Source organism: Acipenser ruthenus, chromosome 10 (assembly GCF_902713425.1).
Source record: "Acipenser ruthenus chromosome 10, fAciRut3.2 maternal haplotype, whole genome shotgun sequence".
Lineage (NCBI taxonomy): Eukaryota > Metazoa > Chordata > Actinopteri > Acipenseriformes > Acipenseridae > Acipenser > Acipenser ruthenus.
Genome location: NC_081198.1, coordinates 21833411 through 21854184, shown reverse-complemented (window position 1 = coordinate 21854184; position 20774 = coordinate 21833411). Strand labels below are relative to the sequence as shown.

General features: G+C 44.4%; 6 non-coding genes and 2 pseudogenes across 6 annotated transcripts; all 8 read left to right on the top strand.

Moving 5' to 3' along the window:
• Window positions 1-3639: 3639 nt before the first annotated feature.
• LOC131738609 (U2 spliceosomal RNA) lies at window positions 3640-3794 on the top strand (annotated as a pseudogene).
• A 583-nt stretch (window positions 3795-4377) lies between these two features.
• On the top strand, window positions 4378-4568 carry LOC131738977 (U2 spliceosomal RNA). The gene has a single exon (XR_009330145.1). It is a non-coding gene; the product is annotated as a U2 spliceosomal RNA (small nuclear RNA).
• A 6147-nt stretch (window positions 4569-10715) lies between these two features.
• LOC131738515 (U2 spliceosomal RNA) lies at window positions 10716-10925 on the top strand (annotated as a pseudogene).
• Window positions 10926-16504: 5579 nt separating this feature from the next.
• Window positions 16505-16687, top strand: LOC131738497 (U2 spliceosomal RNA). Its single transcript, XR_009329997.1, has one exon. It is a non-coding gene; the product is annotated as a U2 spliceosomal RNA (small nuclear RNA).
• A 587-nt stretch (window positions 16688-17274) lies between these two features.
• On the top strand, window positions 17275-17465 carry LOC131738256 (U2 spliceosomal RNA). Its single transcript, XR_009329820.1, has one exon. It is a non-coding gene; the product is annotated as a U2 spliceosomal RNA (small nuclear RNA).
• A 594-nt stretch (window positions 17466-18059) lies between these two features.
• Window positions 18060-18250, top strand: LOC131738976 (U2 spliceosomal RNA). Its single transcript, XR_009330144.1, has one exon. It is a non-coding gene; the product is annotated as a U2 spliceosomal RNA (small nuclear RNA).
• Window positions 18251-18836: 586 nt separating this feature from the next.
• LOC131738975 (U2 spliceosomal RNA) lies at window positions 18837-19027 on the top strand. Its single transcript, XR_009330143.1, has one exon. It is a non-coding gene; the product is annotated as a U2 spliceosomal RNA (small nuclear RNA).
• Window positions 19028-19639: 612 nt separating this feature from the next.
• On the top strand, window positions 19640-19830 carry LOC131738974 (U2 spliceosomal RNA). The gene has a single exon (XR_009330142.1). It is a non-coding gene; the product is annotated as a U2 spliceosomal RNA (small nuclear RNA).
• The last annotated feature ends 944 nt before the right edge of the window (window positions 19831-20774 follow it).

Genomic DNA, 20774 nt, shown 5'->3' with positions numbered 1-20774 from the left:
GCAAGCGTAGAGCTAAGAGTAGGAAGAGTGTCCCGACCTCCCAATCATAGTCGCTATGGGGTGGACGCAGCGACTCCTTTTCTTGTTAGCTACCCTGATGGCCCTGATATGTGTGTCTGTTAATGTCAGGAGCATCAGGGAGACACAAAAAAGATTTGATGTACTAAACTATCTAGCTAACTTGAAAGCAGATCTCATCTTTCTGCAGGAGTGTGGTATTTCGTCGAGCCCTGATTATAGGGACCTGAAGGAGAGTTGGACCCTGGGGGACTCCTTCTGGTCGGGCTCCAACATAGCCAGAGCCGACGGAGTAGGTATCCTGTTTAAAAACCCATTTATTACCTCCCGCAGCAGCAGGGAGGTAGAACCTGGTAGAATTCTGGGCTTGTTGAGTGGACCACTTTGCGTGACCTATTCAACTCCCCTATAGAGTGGTGGGAGATGGTCAAAATGAGAACTAAGGGTTATTTCATAGCAGCAGGCAAGAGGAAAGCAAAAGAAAGGAGGGCCAAATATAAATACCTGAATGCTGCCCTCCAGCGTCTGAGCCTGCTTCAGCTTCGGGGGTTCCCTGTAAGCGACGAGATAGCCCAGACCAAGTTAGATCTTTCAGTGCTTTGTATGGAGGAACAACGAAAGGTCATGCACAATGCAAAAGTGCAAAAAATGGAGGAAGACGAAAAGTGTACTAGCTGCTTCTTCCAGAAAACGAGGGAGAAGCGGCACTTGATGTCCTCCATGCTCGACAGCAGGGGGAGGATAGTAGAGGATAATGAGGGAGTGAAAAAAGTGGTAGAGAACTTCTATAGGGACCTGTATAACATCAAAGCTACAGATGACACCCTGATAGAGTGGTTATGAGCCAGTTGGAGCCTGACTCAGTGCGGGACGATGAGGAGGAGGAGAAGGACCCAGAACTCACGCTGGAGGAGCTCACCCAGGCGGTTAAGACCATGAACACCGGTAAGACGCCAGGTCCAGATGGCATCCCGGGTGAGTATTACCATCTTTTTTGGGACACGCTAAAAGTCCATTTAGCGGAGGTCTACAGAGCGGTCTACAGGGAGAAGCGGTTGGGCCCTTCTATGCGGGAGAGTGTAATTACTCTCCTTCATAAGAAAGGGGAAGTTAAAGATCTACGGAATTGGCGCCCAATCAGCCTCCTTTGCGTGGATTACAAGATACTAGCCAAAGCTCTGATGCTCCGGCTACAAGTACACCTCCCTTTGGTCATTGGCCCCGACCAGGCTTGTGGCGTCCCAGGGAGGTCCATCACGGATATTTTAATGTTAACAAGGGACATTCTGGCTTATTCTAGAGAACGGAACCATCCCCTCTGCCTGTTCAACCTTGACCAGGAGAGGGCGTTCAATAGGGTAAGCCATGAATATATGTACAAAGTGATGGACCAGATGAAATTCGCTCCTGGACTTAGGGAGTGGGTTAAAACCATATATACAAACATTAGTACCCGAGTCTTGGTGAACAGGCACCTGACTGGTAAAATATCTATCCAGTCAGGGGTCAGACAGGGTTGCCCACTATCCCCACTGCTATATGTCGTGTGCATTGAACCCCTCCTGCAGGCAATTCGTAGGGATACCAATATAACTGGTTTCCAGCTGCCTGGATCCAACGGGGTCCAGGTCAAAACAACAGCATATATGGACGATGTGTCACTCATTTGCACCAACACATCGTCGGTACCTCGGATTAGTAATATCCTTGAGAAGTACTGCACGGCGACCGGGGCAGTGATTAATAAGTCCAAGAGCGAAGTCTACGTGTCTAAAAATTGGCAGGTAGATAGGGAACTGTCGGACATGTACCCTGTCAAAAAGGACAAAATCAAGATTCTGGGCCTCATTTTCGAGAACAATAGCTCGGGGGCCCAGAGCTGGACGGCGGCCATTAACCAGGTCCGTAAAAAGATTGGCGGATGGAGCACAAGATCCTTAACAATGACGGGTAGAGTATTAATAACCAAGTCTATACTGTTCCCCATCCTCTCTTATGTAGGAAAAATCTTTCCCCCAGACAGGACCACCAAAAAAGTGGTGGACCGCATTATCCACCGCTTTATCTGGGGCAGCAAGATGGAGAGGGTAAAGCGAGCCACCCTGAGTAAAGCCGACAAGAAGGGAGGTAAGGGGGTCCCGGACGTTGTGCAGCTCACCCGAGTGCAGGGGCTCACGCAAACTATCAAGAACATCCAGGCCCTGGACAGGAAGGTATGTTACATGAATCGTTTCTATTTTGCCACCTGTCTCAGGGCCTTGGGCCTCTGCACTATTGATAACACCGTGCCGTACTCCTGGGACCCCCCATTGTATTATAGAACCTTAAGGGACACTATATATAAATTGGGCTTAGATAAAGCAAAATTGGCCTCCTGGGAATACAAGGCTGTAACTAAATATCTTGCCGCTTCCCAGGAAATTGAAAAAGTAGCTACTTTCTCCCTCACCCAAAGCCAAAAAATCTGGGAGAATGTGTCTCACAGCTGCCTCAGTAATGTCCAGAAGGATATAGCATGGAACACCGTCCACAGTGCACTCCCCACTCGAGCGTTCATGTTCAGGAGGGGACTAGCCCAAGTAGAAACATGCCCCTATGCAAAGTGCCGCAAGAGAGAAACACCAGCCCATATCTTCTGGGAATGTGATGTGGCTGGCAGTGTCTGGCTCTCTGTCTCTGTCTTCCTAAACAGGTTTGCTGACACGGCCAAGATGACCGCTGAGACTGTGCTCTATGGGCCTGCGGGAGGAATCACTACCAGCACAGCTAAGTGCGTTTGGCGTGTCATCAATGTTGTCAAGCAGATCCTGTGGGAAGGCCGTAACGTCTGTGTCTATCACAAGCAGGAGCTAGACACTATCACCACGACCAGAAGGGCACAAATTCTTATCAAGGACTTTGTAATTCTGGACATCCGGACCCTCGGGAAGGACAAGGCCTGCGCGGAGTGGAGGATCGCCGGACTTCAGGACGTGAAGATGGAATAAAGGAAAAAACCGGAACCGCTAGCTCCTAGGAGCGGGACTACGGGGCACCGCTAAGCCTTTTATTTATTTTGTCATGCCAGCATTCTGCCCTTTTTAGCTGGCATGACCGTTTTTTCAACGGTGCCCTGGTTTTATGTAGTCTTTTTGTTTCAGTTTTATGGACTTTTATTTGATTTACGTTGAATGTTTTATTTGATTTTGTTTTGTTTTGTTTTATGTATCTTTAAGATTTTTAATGTAAACTATTAAAAGTTACATTTTAAGTGTTTTAAAATTTTAGAATTTTAACTCACTGTTTTATACACTGTCCCTTTTCCCCTGTCCCTGTTTTAGTAATATAGTTTTATGTTCACTTTTGAACCTTTTTAGAGAGCACTCCCCGGCCCTCACAAGCACTGGTTTTTTATAGATGGTTCTTTTTTTCCAGTCACTTTTAAAACAGCACAGGTTTTTTTCATGTTGATTTTAATCTGTGTCTGTTTTAACCATGTACAAAGCACAATTGTCTTGGTGTTTTTAAATGTATTTTAAATGCTTTTAAAACAAAATGTATGTCTGTATGCATGAATGTCATCTTTAAAAGAAATGTAAAATGAATGAAAAAACGAATGGGTGTAAATGAAAAAAATGTAAAATCTCTATAAAAGAGTATTAATATCTGATACGTCCCCTATCAGGGGACCATATATTAAATTGATTTTTGGAATCGGGAGATGGAACAGGGGCTTGCTCCGTCCACTCCACGCATCGGCCCGGTATTGCAGTACCTCCGGGAACGGTGCACACCTTTCTCTAACGTTGGTCAAAGTCAGATCTGGATCTCTCCTGTGAGCATTTTGTCTACCCCTGCTGGAGGGAGAGTGCCAGTGTTGATGCAAGTTTTCCCGCCGTTTTAATTCTCTCTTTCTTTCTTTCTCTCTTTCTTTCTCTCTTTATCTCTTTCTTTCTCTCTTTCTTTCTTGCTGTCTTTCTTTCTTTTATTCACATGTGGTGATGATGTAGACAGCAGCAGGTTGTTTCCTGGGAGCATGCAGCTAACCAGACAAGTGTGGTGGAACATGTCCCTATGCCAGGACCTTCTTAGCAACCAGCCAGCCAGCGAGGCACAGTTGTAGTTATCCAAGGCACCTTGCACAGCATAGCAGCTTGGCATGACTATTTGTAAGACGCACTCTGCCAGTTTATGTTTTGTTTTTGGTGTTATGTGTGTGTTTTTGCTTTGTTTTGTTTTCTCCTGCTTAAATTGCACATTTCCCCTCTGGAAGCAGCAGCCCGTTTTTTGGGGGTCTGCTTGTGCTTGGAATTTTGCACCCACCTTTGAATCCCCCTGTGCCGTCCGGGCTGGGGGGCCCCGGGCAAGGGCCAAGTCGCCATCGCTTCTCGGCCTTTTGGCTAAGATCAAGTGTAGTATCTGTTCTTATCAGTTTAATATCTGATACGTCCCCTATCAGGGGACCATATATTAAATTGATTTTTGGAATCGGGAGATGGAACAGGGGCTTGCTCCGTCCACTCCACGCATCGGCCCGGTATTGCAGTACCTCCGGGAACGGTGCACACCTTTCTCTAACGTTGGTCAAAGTCAGATCTGGATCTCTCCTGTGAGCATTTTGTCTACCCCTGCTGGAGGGAGAGTGCCAGTGTTGATGCAAGTTTTCCCGCCGTTTTACTTCTTTTTTTTTTTCTTTCTCTCTTTCTTTCTTTCTCTCTTTCTTTCTTTCTCTCTTTCTTTCTTGCTGTCTTTCTTTCTTTTATTCACATGTGGTGATGATGTAGACAGCAGCAGGTTGTTTCCTGGGAGCATGCAGCTAACCAGACAAGTGTGGTGGAACATGTCCCTATGCCAGGACCTTCTTAGCAAGCCAGCCAGCCAGCGAGGCACAGTTGTAGTTACCCAAGGCACCTTGCACAGCATAGCAGCTTGGCATGACTATTTGTAAGACGCACTCCGCCAGTTTATGTTTTGTTTTTGGTGTTATGTGTGTGTTTTTGCTTTGTTTTGTTTTCTCCTGCTTAAATTGCACATTTCCCCTCTGGAAGCAGCAGCCCGTTTTTTTGGGGTCTGCTTGTGCTTGACATATTGCACCCACCTTTGAATCCCCCTGTGCCGTCCGGGCTGGGGGGCCCCGGGCAAGGGCCAAGTCGCCATCGCTTCTCGGCCTCTTGGCTCAGATCAAGTGTGTGGCTTGACCGCAGTTTGATTTGGAAGCGATCGGTAAGGTATCGGTATCGGTAAGGTAAACGGGAGCAACATTGGTTGCTGGTAGCTGTGGTCTGGGTAGGAGAGGAGCAGGGCAGGCGGAAGACCAGGAGCCAGGTTGTGGAGCAGGTAAGGGGGACCCTTTGAGGGCACCTTATCTGCTGTTTATTTTTCTATTATTGATATTTTGCTTTAATTTGGCCTTGGCTAAATTTAAAAAAAAACAAAAAAAAAACCCTTAATTTTTTGTGAGTTAGTGTTTGTAATTAAAATGGCGTCCCCAAGGTTTGCAGCACGTCGTTTTAATTGTATAAGGATTTCTTTGAAAGAGGGAGGAGAGGGAGATGAGCTAGCATTTAACAGGCTTGAGTTTTCTAGGGTTGTGTTGCAGAAGACACTGGGGTTTAAGCCAGAGCAGCTCAATTGTATTATCACTGTGGGGAGGGGAAACACCTGGGATGTCAGTTTTAGGGCTGTGAGTGATTTGCAGAAATGTCACAGTTTGTTCAATTTGGGGAAAAATGACCAACTTTTGAAAAGGTTCCAAGTGACAACCTTGACTGATGTTGCGAGAAGGGTGGTGATTGTGAGGATGGGGTCAGAGGCTGTGGAGGGAGAGGATGTGTGTGTGGCTAAGAAAGTATTGTACAGTGTATGGGGGTGCAGAGAAAGTGAGGGATAGTGATGAGGTATGGAATGGTGCTTGGAGAGTCCGTGTAAGTCTGTGGCCAGATCCGAATGGGTATGAGGGATTCAGAGCTATTCCCTCTGAAATAGTACTGGGGATGGATAGGGGATATATACATTATTTCAGGCAACCCAAATTATGTCGAAAATGTGGGGTAATGGGTCACTTGGCGGCGGGGTGCACAAAAATTATGTGTTATGTGTGTAAGGGTGAGGGGCACGTGGCAAGTGAGTGTCAGGAGAAAAGGAAGTGCAGTCTGTGTGACAGTAGTGAACACCTTTTTATGCACTGTCCATCCTCTTTTGCTAACAGAGCAAAGAGGGGTGAAGAGAGGGCGAGGGAGGAGAGGGAGAGGGAGAGGAAGGAGAGGTATGAGAGGTATGAGAGGGAGGAGAGAGAGGAGAGGGAGGAGGAGGAGAGGGATGGGTATTGGAAGGAGAAGTATAAGAGGTTTGAGAGGGAGGAGAAGGAACAACAGGAAGAGGGAGAGGAGAGGATGGAAAGTGGTGAGCAGCAGGGGGGAGGGGTGAGGGACAGTGGAGAGGGTGAGTGGAAGAGACAGGCAGAGTGGGGAGGAGAGCAGAGGGGCGGTGAGGGGGAGGAGATAGATCGGGGGGAAGAACAGAAGGAGCAGCAGGGATCTTCATTGGCAGAAGATCTGGAGGTTACGGAGTCTGAAGAGGACAGCGAAGGGTTCGGAGAAAGGTCAAATAAGAGTGGGGGGGAGGCAGGTTCTTCAGATATCCAGGAAGAGGGCCCTATCCCGTGTGGTCAGATGCCTCAAAAAAGACATGGAGGGGGGGGTGTAGAGGGTAGAACAGGAGGGGAGTCTAGTGAAGAGGAGATGGAGGAGGAGGAGGAGGAGGTGCAGGAAGAGGAGGGAGGGAACATAGATGGGCAGAAAATGGAGCAGGAGAAAGCTTCAGGGAAAAGGAAGTTGGAGAAAGGGGAAGAGGTGAAAAGTGGTATGAAAGTGGGGAAAAAGGGGAAAAAGGAAAAAAAGGAGGACAGTATGCAAGCTGGGCAGGAGACCCCGGTTTCTCCTGGCTCCGACTCCTCGGTAGTGAGTGACAGGTCGTATGGTGGGAGGGGAATAGACCATGGGGGCACTTCCTTTTTGGATGATGGTAATGTGCAGCGGCTCTCAGATAGCATGGGGATAGAACCATCTAAAATTTTATGAATATGTCTTTACACATTTTGCTGATCTCGATGGCGCTGATAATAGCAACGGTGAATGTGAGGAGTGTGGTGAGCAAGGTCAGGTGCAAGGCTGTTTTAGAGTATCTAGAAGGTATTGATGCAGATGTGTTCTTTTTACAAGAGTGTGGGATTGGGTTTAAGAAAGAATATAGAGAGTTGGAAAGCATGTGGGTGAAAGGTGAATCAGTGTGGTCGGGGACAGATGAAAATAAGAATGCGGGAGTGGCAATATTGTTTAAAAATAATAAGTGTATAATTAAAGAGAAAAGTGTGTTGCAGGATGGAAGGGTTGTTATGGTGAGAGTGGTATGTAATAAGCAAGAGATTAAGCTGGTGAATGTGTATGCACCTGTGGAGAAACACCAGAGGCTTGAATTGTTGGGACTGGTAAGGATGGAGCTTAGTTCATCCATGCCGGTAGTGATGGGAGGGGACTGGAATTGTGTGAGGAGTGGGGGTGACAAGAAGGATGGGAAGGAAAATTTTAAATTGGATAAAACATCTGTGTTATTGAACAAAATAATTAAAGACTTTAAGTTGATAGATTGTTATAAAATGATACATCCTGAGGGGGGCTTTACCTGGAGCAACTCTCAGGGGACAAGTAAGTCCAGGATCGATATGATCTTTATTTCTGAGGGGGTGAAATGTCAAGATTGTAAACTGGAGCCTATGTTCTTCTCTGATCATGTGATGGTGAGGGCAACATTGGATCTGGGAGGGGTGAGTGAAAAGGGAAAAGGAGTGTGGAAATTAAATGTTAAATTATTAGAGGATAGTAAAATAAGAGAGAAATATGTAGAGAAGTATAAAGGGTGGAGGTCTCTACAGGTTTTGTTTGGGAAAAAGAGTGAGTGGTGGGATTTTGTTAAAAGGAGAACCAAATTGTTTTTTATAAATGAAGGCAGGGATAAAGTACGCAAAGCAAAAGAAAAATGTAAATGGCTGGAAAAGAAGCTTCAGAGATTGTTTTTGCAGGAGAGGGCAGGATTTGAAGTCTCTGAAGAGATAAAGGGGGTGAAGGAGAGAATAAAACATTTCATGTATAAAAAAAGTGAGACAGTGATGCTGCAAAGCAAGATAGAGAGGATTGAGAAAGAAGAGACCTGTTCGAGGTTCTTTTTTAAGAAAGTATTTGACAGAAAACAGGTGATGGAGGGGTTAAAAGGGGAGGATGGTGTGGTGAGGAATGGAAATAAAGGCATGTGTGAGGTGGCGGAAAGTTTTTATGAGAATTTGTATGATGAAAAGAGGGTGGTGGAGAGGAATTGTAAAGAAATGATTGAAGGCATTAATGTATTTTTAAGTAATGAACAGAAGGTGGGGTTGGAAAAGAGCTTTTCTCTGGAAGAGCTGGATAGAGCTTTGAAAGCAAGCAAAATGGGGAAAACGCCTGGGGAGGATGGCTTACCCACTGAATATTATAAGTGTTTTTGGAATGTTTTAAAATATGATTTGTTGAGTGTTTTTATAGAAAGTTCTAATGCTGGGGAAATGGCCACTTCTTTTAAGAGGAGCGTCATCACTTTGCTTTATAAGAAGGGAGACCGGGAAGATTTGAAGAACTGGCGTCCGATCAGCCTCCTCAACACAGACTATAAGTTGCTGGCAAAGATCCTGACTGGAAGGATGGGGCAGGTGATCGACACAGTCATCCATCAGGACCAGGTATGTGCAGTCCCAGGTAGGAGGATAATGGACAGCTTGATACTCGTGAGAGACTCTATCTGTTATGCCAGGGAGAGGGAGTTCCCGTTTAGTATCCTGAATTTGGATTTAGAGAAGGCATATGATAGAATAGCGCACAAGTACATGTTTGGTGTACTGTTGAAAATGGGGTTTCCAATCAGGTTCGTTAATTGGATTAAGGTCTTGTATGAAGACATCCAAAGTGTTATTTTGGTAAATGGGAGCACGTCTAAACCAGTTAAAATCCGAAGCGGAGTGCGCCAAGGCTGTCCACTGTCTCCTTTGCTGTTTATATGTTGTATCGAACCTTTAGCCATTGCCATTAGGGCGAATAAACAGACCTGTGGAGTGTTCGTACCTGGGAGTGGGGGAGAACAAGTGAAATGTATTTTGTACATGGATGACGTGTCGATTATTTGCCGAGATGAGTTTTCAATGGAGAAAACGGTGGGAATGGTCGAGGGGTTCTGCAAGGCGTCAGGATCCAAGGTCAACATGGGAAAAAGCGAGTGTATGCTGTATGGGAAGTGGGCCAGAGTTCCCAGCATAGGGTTGTGTTTAAAGAATGATTTTATTCAGATTTTAGGGGTAAAATTCTATAAACATGGGTCTGGAGTGCAGAATTGGGACAGCGTCACTGCCAAGGTTGCACAAAAGCTGGGGCTGTGGAGCCTCAGAGAACTCACTTTTGAAGGCAAGTGTTTAATTTTAAAATCTGTTATTTTACCTGTCTTGGTTTACCTGTCTGCAGTGTTCCCTCCAACCAGGAATGTCCTGTGTGCCCTGACACGCAGTGTGATGCGCTTCTTCTGGGGGAGGAAGAATGAGATGTTAAAGAGGGAGGTGGTATACAAGGCAGCAAAAAATGGAGGAAAGGGGGTTCCTGACCTCACGAAGATCTTGCTTTTACATTTTGTAATTGTCCATGTGAGGTTGTGTCTCTATGGGTCAAACAAAACTGCACATTTTGTAAAATATTTCTTAGGAGCGATTCTAAGAGGTTTTAAAATGTTTTGTCCTGTTTTAACTGTGCCAACATCATGGGAAGCTCCTTTTTTGTATAATAAAATTAAACTGTTTTTAAAGAAAGAGGAACTTTTTGTTTTAGATAAAGAGGTATGGCAGGACCCCCGTAAAGTGCGGAAATTTGTGCAAGACAGAGAGAAAATGTGTAATGTCTCTTTTTTAACCCACAGGTTGTGGAGGGGATTTGGCTGGAAGTAGCTCACCCGAGACTCATGAACCGGCACAAGGACTTGGCATGGCAGACGGTACACGAGATCCTCCCAGTACGGGCGACTATGTATCACAGGAACCTCGGGAAGTCCCCTAGATGTCCTTTTAAGGATTGTGGGGCAGAAGAAACCGCAGCGCATCTGTTCTGGGGATGTGGACAAGCCAAAAAAGTTTGGCGGGAGGCCGAAGACACCCTGAGTGGGTTTCTAAACAACAGAAACATTTTAAAAGCAATGGTGCTGCACGGGGTTAAGCCTGGGTTTGTAGTGAAAGAAAAATGGACATGCTTGTGGGTTTTACTGAACTGTTTTAAAGAAGCCATGTGGAAGGCAAGAAATCTTTTCGTTTTTAAAGGAAAGCTGCTGACCTCGGGGGAGGTGAAGATTTTGGCTTGTCAGAGGCTCAGAGAATATCAGATGCAGGATGCGCTGCGGGAAGGAGAAGAGATCGCCCGGGAGAGATGGAGCACTTGTTGGGCTGTGCCTGCCACTTGGACTCGTGCCGGTTCATGGTCTTATGATAGGGGGTGAAGCGGGTTGTTTTTTGACGCATAAACTGTCTTGTTCAAATGGAAGTTGTTTTAATCTGATTGTCCTTTCAGACCTTGTTTTTATTGGAAAGTTTTTATGACGTGGCTGTAATATGATATTGTTTTTTTCATGTGTATTGTATTGAGTTTTTTGATTATATGTTTATGATTTTTGTCCACGGAAAATAAATAAAAACTTAAAAAAAAAAAAAAAAAAAAAAATATGTTCTTATCAGTTTAATATCTGATACGTCCCCTATCAGGGGACCATATATTAAATTGATTTTTGGAATCGGGAGATGGAACAGGGGCTTGCTCCGTCCACTCCACGCATCGGCCCGGTATTGCAGTACCTCCGGGAACGGTGCACACCTTTCTCTAACGTTGGTCAAAGTCAGATCTGGATCTCTCCTGTGAGCATTTTGTCTATCCCTGCTGGAGGGAGAGTGCCAGTGTTGATGCAAGTTTTCCCGCCGTTTTACTTCTTTTTTTTTTCTTTCTCTCTTTCTTTCTTTCTCTCTTTCTTTCTCTCTTTCTCTCTTTCTTTCTCTCTTTCTTTCTTGCTGTCTTTCTTTCTTTTATTCACATGTGGTGATGATGTAGACAGCAGCAGGTTGTTTCCTGGGAGCATGCAGCTAACCAGACAAGTGTGGTGGAACATGTCCCTATGCCAGTTCCTTCTTAGCCAGCCAGCCAGCCAGCCAGCGAGGCACAGTTGTAGTTACCCAAGGCACCTTGCACAGCATAGCAGCTTGGCATGACTATTTGTAAGACGCACTCCGCCAGTTTATGTTTTGTTTTTGGTGTTATGTGTGTGTTTTTGCTTTGTTTTGTTCCCTCCTGCTTAAATTGCACATTTCCCCTCTGGAAGCAGCAGCCCGTTTTTTGGGGGTCTGCTTGTGCTTGGAATTTTGCACCCACCTTTGAATCCCCCTGTGCCGTCCGGGCTGGGGGGCCCCGGGCAAGGGCCAAGTCGCCATCGCTTCTCGGCCTCTTGGCTAAGATCGTTTTCATGTGGCATGACCGCAGAGAGTGATACGAGAGAGTGATACGAGGAGGAGAGGATGGACAAGACATCTGCTAATCGGTCGGCTTCGAGGGCTGGACTACGGAACACAGTTCGGTTGAGATGGAGAGGAGATATGGGAGTGGATTTCCCAGGAAGAATTGAATTTGTGGAGAAGATTTTGATGGCGAGCCTTGGATTCGAAGCTATGGATTTCTTTTGTATCCAGATGAATTCAGCGGCAAGGTTCGTAGATGTTACTTTTCACTCTGAAGATCTTTTTATGACATTTTGGGATAGATACAAAGTGTACTCAATGAAAGCTCCTGTGAAGGATTATGCTGCTGAATCATTATGGAATCGCAATTTCAGAGTTATAACAGTCCACATGTTTAATCCTTATGCATCTGACTGGGATATTGAATCTTTTCTGGGGAAATACTGTGATGTACTAGTGAGTGCAGTTTATCAGAGAGATCTATTGGGAATCTGGAATGGCAAGAGACAATTCAAAGTGCTATTAAGGCAAGACGCCAAGGGTTTCGATGGGTATAGGCACCCTCCGGCAAACTTTTCTATTGGGCCCAACAGAGGCTACTTGTTTTATTCTGGCCAACCGCTATACTGCCGAAAATGCATGTCCTTTGGTCACACAGAAATGCATTGTAATCAAATTCGTTGTAGGAACTGCGAGGAGTTGGGACATGAAACAAAGGACTGTCCGTTTGTTAAAAAATGTAATATTTGTGGATCTGATGAGCATCTCTTTAGACAATGCCCACAGAAGAAAAGGTCCTTTGCAGAGGTGATTAGAGAGGACCAAGAAAAGGAACCAGAAAATGAGCAGCAAGATGGGGGAGAGCTAAGGGGTGGTCCCGCTGATGTAAGCGAAGCACAGGAGGAAAATGTGGCTGTGGATAAGGTGATTTCAAGTGGCAGTGGGGTTCAGTCAGAGTTAAGCAGAGTGCCTGGCCAAGAGGAAGCTCGGCAAACTTTTCAAGAGGCTGAGCGGGAGGAGATTGAGGCGAGTAGGGAAATGTTAGAGGAAAAGATGGAGCTGAACCAAGAAACAAGCAAGGAGGAGGGCTGGATGGATGTGGACAAGAAAAGTGGGAAAAGGAAAAAAAATTCTGGGAATGAGAGGAAGGCAGCTGAACAAAAGCTAGCAAAAGGAAAGAAAGCAAAGGAAGGGGAGGGGATAGAGCATGGAAACAGGTTTGATGGCTTACATAATCTGCCAGATTCAGATACAGAACTGAGGAGTAAATCAACAGAGAGTGGGACTGAGTTAGGTTCTGAACTGAGAAGCTTTTTGTTGTCACCAGCGAGCCCATGTCGGTCGGATTTAGGATTACAAAGCAGTGATTTTAATGTTGAGGAATTTCTGGACAATGCTCAACTCCAACAATTTAATGAGACTACATTGGCTGTACCTATTTTACCTGCAATACAAGAGGAAGGAGTAGGACCTACAAGCCAAGCTTAAATAAAGGGTTTATTTTTAATAATATAAATTATAAATGGCTTCAATTAATTTAATTTCAGTTAATGTTAGGGGCTTGAGGAATAATCAGAAAAGAGCATCTGTGTTAAATTCTTTCAAGTATATTAAGTTTTCAGTTTGTTTTTTGCAAGAAGTACATTTAAAAGATGAAGGGGACATAAAGGGGTTTTCAAGGGAATGGGATCAGGGGGAATCGAGATGGAGTGTGGGGGGTGTGCACTCATCAGGGGTGGGGATTTTGTTTAAGGATAGAGGGTTAGAAGTGAAGGATTCTTTTTCTATGGTGCCAGGGAGGGTACTAGTAGCAGATGTGGATGGGAGGGGACAAAAGTTAAGATTAATTAATGTATATGCTCCTCCAACAAGGAAAGAGCGAAAAGAATTATTTTGGGGTTTGGGGGATGTATTAATGACAAATAGGCATGTAATAGTGGGGGGAGACTTTAATGTCTGTTTAGATGCAGTTCAATCAGAAGATTTTAGTTGCAAGGATTTACGGTTGATTTTGTCTAATTTTAATTTAATAGATTCTTATAAAAAGTTAAATAAAGGAAAGCCAGGATTTACCTGGAGAAATTCTAGGGGTGCAAAGAGTAGAATTGATTATTTCTTTGTGACCAATGATTTGACTTTAGAACATTTTTCTGTTTTGCCTGTTTGGTTTTCAGATCATGATATGATTTCTTTAGGGGTAATATTAAACGGGCCAGTATTTGGTGTCGGGTATTGGAAATTGAATTGCAAAATTTTAGAAGAGAAAAAGTTTAGGGAACAATTTATTTTATATTTTAATGAGTGGGTGGAATTGAAACCTTATTACAAATCCTGGATTGATTGGTGGGAGGATGTGAAGCGAAAAGTTAAGGTGTTTGCGCAGGGATATTGTAAATCAAAAGCATTTGAGGAAAGGAAAGATATATTGGGTTTACAAAAGAGGTTGGAGGAGATGCGGGTGAAGGATAATAATGGTGGGAATATGGATTGGGAGCAGTATAGTTTGTGTAAGGAGAGGTTAAAGGCGATTTATAGTAACAGAGCTGCTAAATTCATGTTTAGAAGCCAACTAGTCTTTTATGAGACTAATGAAAAATGTTGTCATCAGTTTTTCAAGCCTATGAGGGAGAAACAAAAGAAAAGAATGATTGAGGGATTAAGAGATAAAGATGGAAGGGAGGTATCGGATAATGAGTCTATGGTAGATAGTGCAAGTTATTTTTATGAGGAGTTGTTTTCAGAAAGGAAAATAGATGATAAAGCAGGAGATACATTTTTAAATAATTTGGGATCTAGAGTGCCAGAAGAGAGTAAAATTGAATTGGAGAAGGTTATTGAGTTGAGCGAGTTAACAGCAGCTGTAAATGAGATGAAAAACAATAAAGTGCCGGGGGCAGATGGACTGCTAAGGGAGTTTTATTGGGCTTTCTGGGACATTATTGGTCCAGTGTTTAAAGAGGTAATAAAGGAAGTGTTTGACAGAGGAGAATTGTCAAAATCAATGAAGGAAGGGATTATTTCTTTATTATATAAAAAGGGGGACATTAAGGATTTGAAAAACTGGAGGCCTGTGACCTTATTAAATGTGGATTATAAAATTTTAGCAAAGACAGTAACTAATAGGTTAAGGGGGGTGATGGGTTTCATTGTACATAAAGACCAGACATGTGGGGTAGTGGGAAGATCAGCGCAATGGAATTTGCAATTGACTAGAGATGTAATTTGGTGGGTACAGGACAGGAATATTCCATTAATTTTAGTGAGCCTTGATCAAGAAAAGGCATTTGATAGGGTCAACCACCAGTTTTTATTTAGAATTTTGGAGAGGTTAGGTTTTGGGTGTCATTTAATCAAATGTTTAGGAATAATGTATAAAGATGTAGTGAGTAGAGTCAATGTGAATGGGCACTTGGGGAAGCTAATTAAACAAAGGTCGGGGGTGAGACAGGGGTGTCCGCTATCCCCCTTACTTTATGTATTGTTCATGGAACCTTACGCTGCAGCACTGAGGGCAGATAAGGGGGTGAAGGGGTTAATTATTCCAGGGAGTGGGGGTGTGGAATTAAAAATTGCACAGTATGCAGATGACACAAGTTTATATTTAGAGTCTGATAATGATATAAGGAGAGCATTTCAGTTAATGGACTTGTTTTCTTTAGCATCGGGTTCAAAGTTAAACTTGAGTAAAACAAATGTCATGTTCTTGGGAGCTTGGGAAAACAGGAAGGAAACACCTTTGGGGTTGAACATAGTTTCAGATGGGATTAAAATATTAGGGGTTAATTTCTATCAAAGGGGTAGTGATTTAAAGAATTGGGCAGACAAAATTGTTAAAATGAATAAAAAGTTAAATATGTGGAAAGCAAGGAAACTGACCTATATGGGGAAGGTGTTGGTTCTAAAAACAGACGTGTTACCTTCTCTGTTGTACCTAGCGTATGTATATCCGTTGCCTCCAAGATATAGGAGAAGTGTTATTCGTATGATTTTTGAGTTTATGTGGGGAGGGAAATATGAGTACATCAAGAGAGGGGAGATGTATAAGGCTGTGGAGAAAGGAGGGAGGGATGTTCCTCACATTCCTGTGAAATTAGATTGTTTATTTGTGGCAAATTTATGTAAAGCTTTGCAGGGTGAATTTAAACATAATTTTCAGTTTTTTGTTAGATTGTGGTTTTCATTTACAATGAGACATTTTGTTAAAATAAATAACATGGGACCAAGAGCGGAGCAATTACCAGGACATTATCAACATGCGGTGAAGTGGCTGAAGCAGAATCCAGTCTGTAAAGAGGTAGAGATCCGCACAGAGCATAAAGAACTGTATAAAGAATCGGTGAAAGTATTTTATAATAAAGAATACAGTTCAGTGGCCCCTGAGACTTGGGGAAATATTCAGCCAAAGGGGCTAGATAATAACCTAAAAGATTTAAATTGGATGATGCTTCATAAAAGGATGGCTGTAAGGGAGGTGTTATTCAGACATAAACTGACCAGAAATGCTTTTTGTCCTAGGGGAACATGTTTTGTGGAAGAAACACAGGAACATGTGTTTTGGGAATGTCCATTTGCAGCAACAGTATGGAATAAAACTAGAGTGATCATAGACAAGGTGGTACCAGGAACAAAGCTGTCATACGATGTAATATTGAAAGGGTTTGTAAAGAGTGCCACAAAAACAAAACAACAATGGCTGTTATGGTTAATTCTCAGTTTAATTAAGTTTGAATTATGGGAATGTAGAAATAAACTGATTAAAAATAACATAGAGATAAAAGGGGAGGTAATAATTGAAAGAGTGTGTAGTTACATAAGGGGTAGAGTTAAAAGGGATGTGTTGAAATGGGGGTATAATTCAGCAAGAGAAAGGTGGAAGGGTTTGTTTATATTGTAATTATTGATGTATGTGACTATATATTTGGAAAATTGTTTGTATAATAAATTTGTGGAATTTTTCTAATAAAAAAAAACAAAAAAAAAACTGTTCTTATCAGTTTAATATCTGATACGTCCCCTATCAGGGGACCATATATTAAATTGATTTTTGGAATCGGGAGATGGAACAGGGGTTTGCTCCGTCCACTCCACGCATCGGCCCGGTATTGCAGTACCTCCGGGAACGGTGCACACCTTTCTCTAACGTTGGTCAAAGTCAGATCTGGATCTCTCCTGTGAGCATTTTGTCTACCCCTGCTGGAGGGAGAGTGCCAGTGTTGATGCAAGTTTTCCCGCCGTTTTACTTCTTTTTTTTTTCTTTCTCTCTTTCTTTCTTTCTCTCTTTCTCTCTTTCTTTCTCTCTTTCTTTCTTGCTGTCTTTCTTTCTTTTATTCACATGTGGTGATGATGTAGACAGCAGCAGGTTGTTTCCTGGGAGCATGCAGCTAACCAGACAAGTGTGGTGGAACATGTCCCTATGCCAGGACCTTCTTAGCAAGCCAGCCAGCCAGCGAGGCACAGTTGTAGTTACTCAAGGCACCTTGCACAGCATAGCAGCTTGGCATGACTATTTGTAAGACGCACTCCGCCAGTTTATGTTTTGTTTTTGGTGTTATGTGTGTGTTTTTGCTTTGTTTTGTTTTCTCCTGCTTAAATTGCACATTTCCCCTCTGGAAGCAGCAGCCCGTTTTTTGGGGGTCTGCTTGTGCTTGACATTTTGCACCCACCTTTGAATCCCCCTGTGCCATCCGGGCTGGGGGGCCCCGGGCAAGGGCCAAGTCGCCATCGCTTCTCGGCCTTTTGGCTAAGATCAAGTGTAGTATCTGTTCTTATCAGTTTAATATCTGATACGTCCCCTATCAGGGGACCATATATTAAATTGATTTTTGGAATCGGGAGATGGAACAGGGGCTTGCTCCGTCCACTCCACGCATCGGCCCGGTATTGCAGTACCTCCGGGAACAGTGCACACCTTTCTCTAACGTTGGTCAAAGTCAGATCTGGATCTCTCCTGTGAGCATTTTGTCTACCCCTGCTGGAGGGAGAGTGCCAGTGTTGATGCAAGTTTTCCCGCCGTTTTACTTCTTTTTTTTTCTTTCTCTCTTTCTTTCTTTCTCTCTTTCTTTCTCTCTTTCTCTCTTTCTTTCTCTCTTTCTTTCTTGCTGTCTTTCTTTTATTCACATGTGGTGATGATGTAGACAGCAGCAGTTTGTTTCCTGGGAGCATGCAGCTAACCAGACAAGTGTGGTGGAACATGTCCCTATGCCAGTTCCTTCTTAGCCAGCCAGCCAGCCAGCGAGGCACAGTTGTAGTTACCCAAGGCACCTTGCACAGCATAGCAGCTTGGCATGACTATTTGTAAGACGCACTCCGCCAGTTTATGTTTTGTTTTTGGTGTTATGTGTGTGTTTTTGCTTTGTTTTGTTCCCTCCTGCTTAAATTGCACATTTCCCCTCTGGAAGCAGCAGCCCGTTTTTTGGGGGTCTGCTTGTGCTTGGAATTTTGCACCCACCTTTGAATCCCCCTGTGCCGTCCGGGCTGGGGGGCCCCGGGCAAGGGCCAAGTCGCCATCGCTTCTCGGCCTTTTGGCTAAGATCAAGTGTAGTATCTGTTCTTATCAGTTTAATATCTGATACGTCCCCTATCAGGGGACCATATATTAAATTGATTTTTGGAATCGGGAGATGGAACAGGGGCTTGCTCCGTCCACTCCACGCATCGGCCCGGTATTGCAGTACCTCCGGGAACGGTGCACACCTTTCTCTAACGTTGGTCAAAGTCAGATCTGGATCTCTCCTGTGAGCATTTTGTCTACCCCTGCTGGAGGGAGAGTGCCAGTGTTGATGCAAGTTTTCCCGCCGTTTTACTTCTTTTTTTTTCTTTCTCTCTTTCTTTCTTTCTCTCTTTCTCTCTTTCTTTCTCTCTTTCTTTCTTGCTGTCTTTCTTTCTTTTATTCACATGTGGTGATGATGTAGACAGCAGCAGGTTGTTTCCTGGGAGCATGCAGCTAACCAGACAAGTGTGGTGGAACATGTCCCTATGCCAGGACCTTCTTAGCAAGCCAGCCAGCCAGCGAGGCACAGTTGTAGTTACCCAAGGCACCTTGCACAGCATAGCAGCTTGGCATGACTATTTGTAAGACGCACTCCGCCAGTTTATGTTTTGTTTTTGGTGTTATGTGTGTGTTTTTGCTTTGTTTTGTTCCCTCCTGCTTAAATTGCACATTTCCCCTCTGGAAGCAGCAGCCCGTTTTTTGGGGGTCTGCTTGTGCTTGGAATTTTGCACCCACCTTTGAATCCCCCTGTGCCGTCCGGGCTGGGGGGCCCCGGGCAAGGGCCAAGTCGCCATCGCTTCTCGGCCTTTTGGCTAAGATCAAGTGTAGTATCTGTTCTTATCAGTTTAATATCTGATACGTCCCCTATCAGGGGACCATATATTAAATTGATTTTTGGAATCGGGAGATGGAACAGGGGCTTGCTCCGTCCACTCCACGCATCGGCCCGGTATTGCAGTACCTCCGGGAACGGTGCACACCTTTCTCTAACGTTGGTCAAAGTCAGATCTGGATCTCTCCTGTGAGCATTTTGTCTACCCCTGCTGGAGGGAGAGTGCCAGTGTTGATGCAAGTTTTCCCGCCGTTTTACTTCTTTTTTTTTTTCTTTCTCTCTTTCTTTCTTTCTCTCTTTCTTTCTCTCTTTCTTTCTCTCTTTCTCCCTTTCTTTCTCTCTTTCTTTCTTGCTGTCTTTCTTTCTTTTATTCACATGTGGTGATGATGTAGACAGCAGCAGGTTGTTTCCTGGGAGCATGCAGCTAACCAGACAAGTGTGGTGGAACATGTCCCTATGCCAGGACCTTCTTAGCAAGCCAGCCAGCCAGCGAGGCACAGTTGTAGTTACCCAAGGCACCTTGCACAGCATAGCAGCTTGGCATGACTATTTGTAAGACGCACTCCGCCAGTTTATGTTTTGTTTTTGGTGTTATGTGTGTGTTTTTGCTTTGTTTTGTTTTCTCCTGCTTAAATTGCACATTTCCCCTCTGGAAGCAGCAGCCCGTTTTTTGGGGGTCTGCTTGTGCTTGGAATTTTGCACCCACCTTTGAATCCCCCTGTGCCGTCCGGGCTGGGGGGCCCCGGGCAAGGGCCAAGTCGCCATCGCTTCTCGGCCTTTTGGCTAAGATCAAGTGTAGTATCTGTTCTTATCAGTTTAATATCTGATACGTCCCCTATCAGGGGACCATATATTAAATTGATTTTTGGAATCGGGAGATGGAACAGGGGCTTGCTCCGTCCACTCCACGCATCGGCCCGGTATTGCAGTACCTCCGGGAACGGTGCACACCTTTCTCTAACGTTGGTCAAAGTCAGATCTGGATCTCTCCTGTGAGCATTTTGTCTACCCCTGCTGGAGGGAGAGTGCCAGTGTTGATGCAAGTTTTCCCGCCGTTTTACTTCTTTTTTTTTTTCTTTCTCTCTTTCTTTCTTTCTCTCTTTCTTTCTTTCTCTCTTTCTTTCTCTTTCTTTCTTGCTTTCTTTCTTTCTTTTATTCACATGTGGTGATGATGTAGACAGCAGCAGATTTTTTTTTCCTGGGAGCATGCAGCTAACCAGACAAGTGTGGTGGAACATGTCCCTATGCCAGGACCTTCTTAGCAAGCCAGCCAGCCAGCGAGGCACAGTTGTAGTTACCCAAGGCACCTTGCACAGCATAGCAGCTTGGCATGACTATTTGTAAGACGCACTCCGCCAGTTTATGTTTTGTTTTTGGTGTTATGTGTGTGTTTTTGCTTTGTTTTGTTTTCTCCTGCTTAAATTGCACATTTCCCCTCTGGAAGCAGCAGCCCGTTTTTTTGGGGTCTGCTTGTGCTTGGAATTTTGCACCCACCTTTGAATCCCCCTGTGCCGTCCAGGCTGGGGGGCCCTGGGCAAGGGCCTAGTTGCCATCGCTTCTCGGCCTCTTGGCTCAGATCTAAAGCAAGTGGCTTGACCGCAGCTCTGGATTGTTGAGAGTGCCGAGCTAGGGATAGAGGAGAGACAACATGGCTGGAGTGAAGAACACCGCAAGATTTGATTGTAGTGGAAAGGAAGATGAAGGAATGCCAGAAAGAGAAGAATTTATACGCACCATCATTATGGAGTTGCTAAGCATCAATTTGGAGGAGATTCTTGGCATCCAGAGGAATGGGAAGGAAGAATTCTTTGATGTCGCCATGATGGGTGAGCCGAGTTTTAAATCTCTATTAAAGGCCTGTAAGGAAAAAGAAAATGTGGAACCTTTGAAGCAATTTA